The following is a 7,750-nucleotide window of genomic DNA, read 5'->3' on the forward strand; positions in this document are numbered from 1 at the left end:
GATGCAGACTTGCATCTATTGGTCTATCTAGATCTATCTAGATCTATTGGTCTAGATACACTGTGAATTCCCCTCCAAAGAAAGGGATGCAGACTTGCATCATGTAGCTCCTACCATTAAGGGAGAAGAACAACACTTGCTAGGTATCTTTTGCTGCCAGCATATATCACTTTTGGCTATGCCATTCCGATCCTCTTGTTGGGTGACATGAAAGACTGACAGGTTTGAGTGGGATCTAGATCAGGAAAAGCTCCTACACAAGGCCACGTTGCTTGCAAGGAGCCTGACATTTTGGGTGAGCAGATCCTGTGGCATCAGAATGAAAAAAACACAAGGAAATTACAACAAGGACTTAGAGAGTTTGGAATGAAGCCATGGCATCTGCAGTAGAGGACTGTGCCCTGCTTACTTCAGCAGCTGTAGTAAGAAAGAAGACAAGGAATAGACAGGCAAGGGACCCAGGCTCAGGTAGAGACACCATGTGACTTTGTTGGCACAGCACAACATGATCTACATTCTTTCAGAACCACTAAGATGTAAGATTGGGTGGACCCAGCACAGTGCATCCTAAAATGGTAATGATGCCAATTAGATGACATATGAGAAGGGCCAGAGGAAAAAAGGCAGCAGAAGGAAACGTTACCATGATTCCCTCTATGTCTACAATGATGCACTTCTGCCCCCCACCCCGCACTGATGGTTTCCTGGGATATAGCAGTTAATGCCATCTACAAACCATGCTTTATCTCCAGATGGTCAGCTTGGTCTGTGGGTATGAGCTGAACATGGTTTGTGCTATACCACAGTCCCTTCCCAGAGTGTTTTAAAAGCCATTGCTGAGGATAAATCCTCCTAATGATTAAAGAGAGAGAGAGAGAGAGAGAGAGAGAGAGAGAAATGGGTCAAACTAGGAATAAGCATGGTTTTACAAACAGAATGATATGACTGGTTTGTCAGGAGCCTGGTGGGAGAAAAACTGGAACATCAGAGAATGAGGAAGTTTATGGCCGGGCTTCTGGGGTTGACCACCATGTATGGATCACTCTGTTGGGTGTTGATGCCTCTCTTAGAGCATCTCAGAGGAAAGAGGGCCTAAGCTACCAAGGAGACAGAGTAACTATCAATCTGATATCAGGCAACCTCCATCATCAGTCACCTGGTTCTGGCACAGTAGACTCACAGATGCTGTAGCCATGGTGGTAAGGATGGGCTCCCACTTCCTAAGGCTGATTTTCCTACTGAGATCAATGATCTTTGGAATCTTCTGCATCCCTCAAGGAGACCATTCTGTCACTTGGTGGCAAGTTGACCACATTAGACTTCTTCTACACTGAATGGAGTAGCAATTTATCTTGTCTAGGTTTGCCACATATTCTGAGTGTAAGTTGCCTTTCCTACCCAGAGGGCTTCATTTAGCATCACTCTCTGAGGGCTTGCAGAATAATTCACCTGCATAATGCTCCCTCAGACTAAAGAATGCACTTAATGGCAAAGGAGGTCCCAGGTCCCATGGACCCAGGGCCATGGACTCTCTTGGCCATATCACATATCATACCACCCAGATGCTGCTGGCCTGAGATGTGGACCAGGCTTCTGTGGCACATCTGAGGGAGCCTCATCCTCTAGGACAGTGTTTCTAAACCTTCCTAATTGCCACGTTGTTACAAATGGAACAAAGGGGTCGCAACCCACAGGTTGAGAACCGCTGCTCTAGAATGTGGTATATGCCCGAAATCAATGACCGGTCCATGGTGCTTTTCCCCAGTAGGTAGAATACTTGGGCCTGGAGACAAAGAGATAATTTTGCAGCTGGCTTCACTAACCATCATTGCCAGTGTCCCATGGTGGGAATTCATACGCTTCTCTTTGTGAGAAATTTAGAATTTCTGTGTCTCAAGATCCTGATTCCTATAGGAATCACATTTAGACTCTCACTGAACTTTAAATTATGGTTGCCACAGAACTTGTTCAAGAAAGAAGACAAGGAATAGACAGTCAAGGGACCCTGATCATGAAGAGGAGGTGGCTGCTGTCATCCAGTAGGGCTAGAGAGACATAGGTGTGACACACAAGTGGTCTGTTTGAGCCACTCTTAGGATTCCTTTGTGCAGTTTTGGGGAAAATGCACAAATGCATCATTTATGGTCTCAGTTCCCCCAGATGAGGGTGCCAGTGTCATTAGACCATCGAAGGGTGAGGGGGATCTAGGATGGGTAATAGAGGAGGGACAACTAGCATTAACTACAGCCCTGAGACCAGCTGCAGGGATGGGGCTATCCTTTGTCTCACAAGATTCTTTTTACATGCTTTCCCAAGGAATAAGACCAACCAGATCCAAGGGGTTTTTTTTTTTTCTTTTTTATCCTAATGTATTAAATTTACTGTAAGAAATGAGTGGATCTAAGTGGTGGGAGTGGTGAACTACAGTGAAAACCATTTTGCTTTTCAGGATCATAAAGGGAACAGATTCACTCATTACCCAGGTTGCTGGGTGTAAGGCTGTAGCCTTCCCACCCCCAGGGGAGGCCATGTCCAGAGACTAAAGAGATGTGCCAAGGCTTGACCTCCTGGCCTCAGTTGGCTGAGGCCTCCATGGTAATTGCATTGCACCTCAATGTCCCTCTCTGTCCAGTCAGCTTTCCTCAGTTCTCTATGGTGGGAATACTTTTCTCAATAAGGTTCCTGCCCCAGTCTCCACCTCAGAGTCTTTTTGCTGGGGAATCTGACCTAAAATATGCCAAATTGTTTTCCATGAAGGATGTATAAAGCCCTCAAGTCCATGATGCTGTCTACCAAAAATGGCTATCCTGCCATCTGGTTCTTACTTACCAAACCCCACTACCCCTGTGGAACTGTGAAAATGCCCCTGTCCCCATCTGCATGGCCCCTCAGGCTTGGACCTGGGAGAATTTTCCTGCTGCTTCTGTGCTGTACCCGGTCCAGAGAATGAGTCCTCACAACAACTTCTACGCCTCTCCTCCTATCTTCTTGTTCCTCTGTCACCTGTCTCCCCTCTTCTAGAGGGAAGTTTTGGTAGAAGAATTCGCTTCTCAGATCTTCAGATGGGCTGAAATGGTAAATGTCTTTACCCTTAAGACTACAGACTTTCAGAACAGAACGGAACAGAGAGCAGCTGTTCCTTGGTGCTCTTGCCTTTGGTCTGGCTGCAGCCCTCCCTGGCCACAGTGTGTGAGGCTGGATGGAGGTGGCAAAGGCTGAAAGGTGGAAGGCAGAACTCTTTATCTGCAGCATCACCTTGTGTGGTTTCACTTACTCGTGATCAAACGTGGCCTGGAAATATTAAATACAAAATATCAAAAATAAACAATGCGTAAGTTTTAGATTGCCTGCTGTTCTGTTCTCTCACCCTCTCACTCTGTCCTCCCCTTATTCAGAGCCTCCTCACCGCACAATAACCTGCCTTGGCTGTCAGATCAACCACCGTGGTATCCAATGGGCTTGTCTTCAAGGAACCCTTATTTTACTTGATAATAGCTGCAAAGCCATAAGAGTATTATCACCAACATAAATTAAACTTTGCCATAGATATGAACGTACAAGAAAAATCATAGAGTACATAGTGCTGGGTACTATATGCAGTTTCAAGCATCCCTTGGGGGTCTTAGAACATATACCCTATGGATAAGGGAGGGGTTTTGTACTCATAAATGTCTATTAAATATCAGTGAATATGATATTTCAAAAATATATTGTCATTACATCTATTGTAGTGGCTATGTATTTTTCCCTCCACAGTTCTATTAAAGCAACATCAATTTCTTACTATTTATTTATTTTCTTAAAATCTCAGATCTACTACACTGTTCTGTGGGGGGTAGTGTTAGCAACTGTGTGCTGTTACTGTTGTTCTTGTTAATAAAGCTGTTAAAGATAGCCTGCATGCAAAATAGTAAAATGCACAATACAACATAAACATTGACCTTAGACCTGTGGAACCCATCGCTGACCACACCAACCCTAGTAATGGGGACTTGGAGTATTCTCATAGTTGATAGAATTAGGTTTCCTTTTTTTTATTATTTTCTCTTAACTTTCTTTAATTAAATCATAACTGTACATTAACACATTTATGGGGTACAATGTGTACAATTTGGAATGCTTACATCAAACTGGTTAACATAGCCTTTACCTCACTTACTAATTATTGTGTTAAGAAGCTTATACTCTACTTTTAATAGATTTGACATGTGCCCTTGGCAAGGTTTCCTTTTATGTTTTGAAATTTATAAACATCTTCCTTAGTATCCACAATAATCTATTTACAATGCTCACATGCTTTGATGATTCACTGTAGTCAACACTTATTAGTAAATATATTAAATATCTTAAGTCCTTATTAATTAATGAGATTTCATGAATGAAGCTGGTGCCATGACTGAAAGAGTTACCAAGGAGAGGAAGGCAAAACAAACCCAGGATTCCAATATACCACCTTCTCTCTTTCCATTGTCCCTGAGATGAATAAGGAGGACGCCAAGTGGATTTCAGGTGACAACTGTTTGACTTTATCAGTAGAAGGGAGTATCTGACCAATAAAATTATAGTGTTCAGTCATGAAATTGTTAAGGAAATGCTTCTAAAACTAAAAATGATATGCCATGTTATGACTATTAAATTGTGAAAAATTAATAGAATGGCCAACTCCATGGGCATAGAAAATAAATGCTCTTCATTAGCTGCTGAGATGCAATTGGACCAGCTTCTGAAAGGCTAATGGACAATTTGAGGCAGGAGCCTTAAAGTGTATATTTTCCCTTTGACTTAGTAATTTCATATTCAGGTATTTATCCTTAGGACATGATCAGAGATTGCAGCAATGATTTGTGTACAAGTTTGCCTACTGAATATTTATTTATCATGTTGGAAAATTAGAACCAACCCAAATGTCACAGCAGTAGAAGGATGGTTGAACAAATGGTACCATGGGTATATCACAGAGTAATACGCATCAGTTCACATTTTTGAACATCCAGTGGCATAGAAGGTGCTTATGTAGATATTACCATGTGATGAGGAAACTATCTGAAGTTCATTTCCTTAAGTTTCCACCATTGTCCATCCTGCACTCACAGTCTCAGTCCTGGTTTTTTTGGTTCTTCTTCATCTGGTTCCCTACACCTCGTTCATTTTTATTCACTTCTTCTAAGCTTTCTACTAGCACAGATATTAAAAAGTATTCTATAGACAATATAAGATGCTATAAAATTGCTATATGTTTTGTATGAATACAGGTGTCTTAGTCTGTTTGTGTTGTTATAACAAAATTCCACTGACTGTGCAATGTATAAAGAAGAAAAAAAAGTTTATTCTTCTATAGTTATGGAAGCTGGGAAGTCCAAGATCAAAGTACTGGAAAATTTGGTTGTCTGGTGAGTGCTGCTCTCTGCTTCCAAGATGGTACCCTATTGTTACTAAATCCTTAGGAGGGCATGAAGTCTGTGTCCCCACATGTAAGAAGGCAGAATGCCCCTCCAAGCAGATGCTGCAGGAAGTCTTTTATAAGGGCTTTAATCCCATTTAAAAGGGAGGAGCCCTCATGGCCTAATCACCTCTCAAAGGCCACACTTCTTCATATTATATAATATGATGACATTGGCAACACCTGAATTTTGGAGGGGACACATTTAAACCATAATAACAACAAAAATATTTTTTCTTTTTCTTTTTCTGCCGTTCCCTCCTTTTCTTTTTTCTGTCTGTTCCCTCCTTTTCTTCTCCTTCTTTCTTCTCTTTCTTTGCTTGTCAATATGGGTGGTTACATTAGAGGTAGAAATATATAAAATTTTTGTTCTGTATATTGCTTGTTCTTCTAGCCATAAAAATATATAAGTTTTTTTAGCTCTAAAACAGTATTTTAACATGTAAAAGATGTTACGAACATATTCTCCTGTGCGAAATGGCATATTTGTTTGGAATTTAATTGTGGTGTGTCATTTTCCTTGGACAAGGCTACTCACGAAAGGAACATATTTCTAATTTTTAGAGACCTTGAGATGCTTTGTGGCTGTTTTTGAATGATATACTCACTGTGGATTCAAAACAGAGGAAAGCCTTTTTTCTTGTTCCTTTCAATAATTTTACCAAACATCTGCTAAGAGATCCCAGGGGTATATTTTGCACAGGACTGAAAAATGACTGTTGGTAATGCTAAGAGCCTGCTACTTTTCAGAATACGTAACACAGATAATATGCGTGACGATTTAATACATCCAAGAATGGATATTATATGGAGATGGCAGGCCAGCTGTTCCATCCCAAAACAAGCCAGAGGAACAGGGGATGCAGCTAGAGCGATTCAGCTTCAGTATAAAGAACTAAAATTAGTTGCCAAGGAAACTTCCCCATCCCCTGTGAAAATCCTTACTTAGAACATTGAATGTTGTCAGCTCTGGCCTGTGATTCCCAAGTCTTGCAAGTTAAAAAAAGAACAAAATATCAACTTGGATTTTAAACATAGATTAAAATCATTTTATTTGCTGGAACAAGTTCTTAATTGGTACTAAAAATGAGGAGAAAAAGTCTTTTAACTTTGGAGCTAAATAGAACCGGTTTTCCCTCTCTCCTGCTATCTCAACATAGTAAAAGCTGAACTCCTTGCAGATTGTAGAAGTGACTTCAGACTTTGCCCAAAACTTCTATCACTAGAGATTTCTCACTAGGACTTCTGAACAGACTCCTTGTCTGTTAACTACCAGCCAGAGTCAGTTTTGTCATGAGACTGTGAAACAACACTTTCTTTAATTTATACAATGATCTGCTAATCTCGAACACTGTCTTGTTTAGTTTCTCATTATGTCTTCCCTACAAAGTAGGCTTTATTATCTCATTTTCAGATGAGAAAAATTAGGATAATGGGGTCACTTATCTAAAATTACCCATTTCATAATTGGCAAAGCCAGGGCAAACCCTAACATCCTTTGAATCCTAGTTAAAGGCTCTTTGTACTCAGTAATTTTGTTTTATTTATTTATCCTTTTTTTCAGGGGTATTCCCACTTCTAACAATGTAGCTGGTTTGCCTAGTATGCCCCTGGATCTCTACCTTTCTAAGAAATTGCAGGAAAAATAAGCTAGAAAGCATTCTGGGAGCATAATGTTGCCGTCCATCCTTCCATGATAAGCAATGACTATATGACCTTGGGAAAGTTATTCAGCGTCTATTAGTTCAAGTTTCCTTACCAGTCTAGTTGAATAACACCTATCTTATAGAACTGTTGTGAGGAAAAATCAGATCGGATTAATGTAAGCGAGATGACTGGAACACAATTGCTTCTTGGCCTTTTGGCTAAGATCAAGTATAGTATCTGGTCTTATTAGTTTGATATCTGACACACTCTCTATCTGAGAACAATACATTAAACGGATTTTTGAAGTAGGGAGTTAGGATAGGTGCTTGCTCTGTCTACTCCATGTATTAACCTGGCATCATAGCACTTCTAGGAATGGTGCTTCTCTTCTAAAATAAAAAATAAATAAGTGGAGTAAAAAATGTTGGTTAATATAGGGTGGCCATAAAACTCATGTACAACTTAAAATAGTTTTACATTATGAATCATACACAAACTTTATGGACACCCCATGTTATAAATTAGCCATCAACTCTAGACCCCAGGTTCACTTTTCCAGGTGATAATAGTATAATGAACTAATTCTATGAAAACCACCGATAAATATACTTCTTTTCAAGGTACTGGATGAATTCAGGGATGAATAAAACTAGTATTTCTCCC

The 7,750-nt window shown here is 40.3% G+C and overlaps 1 non-coding gene across 1 annotated transcript; it reads left to right on the forward strand.

The window, feature by feature from the left end:
• The first annotated feature begins 7,285 nt into the window (after window positions 1-7,285).
• On the forward strand, window positions 7,286-7,476 carry LOC111723622. Its single transcript, XR_002772124.1, has one exon. It is a non-coding gene; the product is annotated as a U2 spliceosomal RNA (small nuclear RNA).
• The last annotated feature ends 274 nt before the right edge of the window (window positions 7,477-7,750 follow it).

The sequence above is a fragment of the Otolemur garnettii genome, unplaced genomic scaffold (genome assembly GCF_000181295.1).
Source record: "Otolemur garnettii isolate 467f Iridium unplaced genomic scaffold, OtoGar3 scaffold00013, whole genome shotgun sequence".
NCBI lineage: Eukaryota > Metazoa > Chordata > Mammalia > Primates > Galagidae > Otolemur > Otolemur garnettii.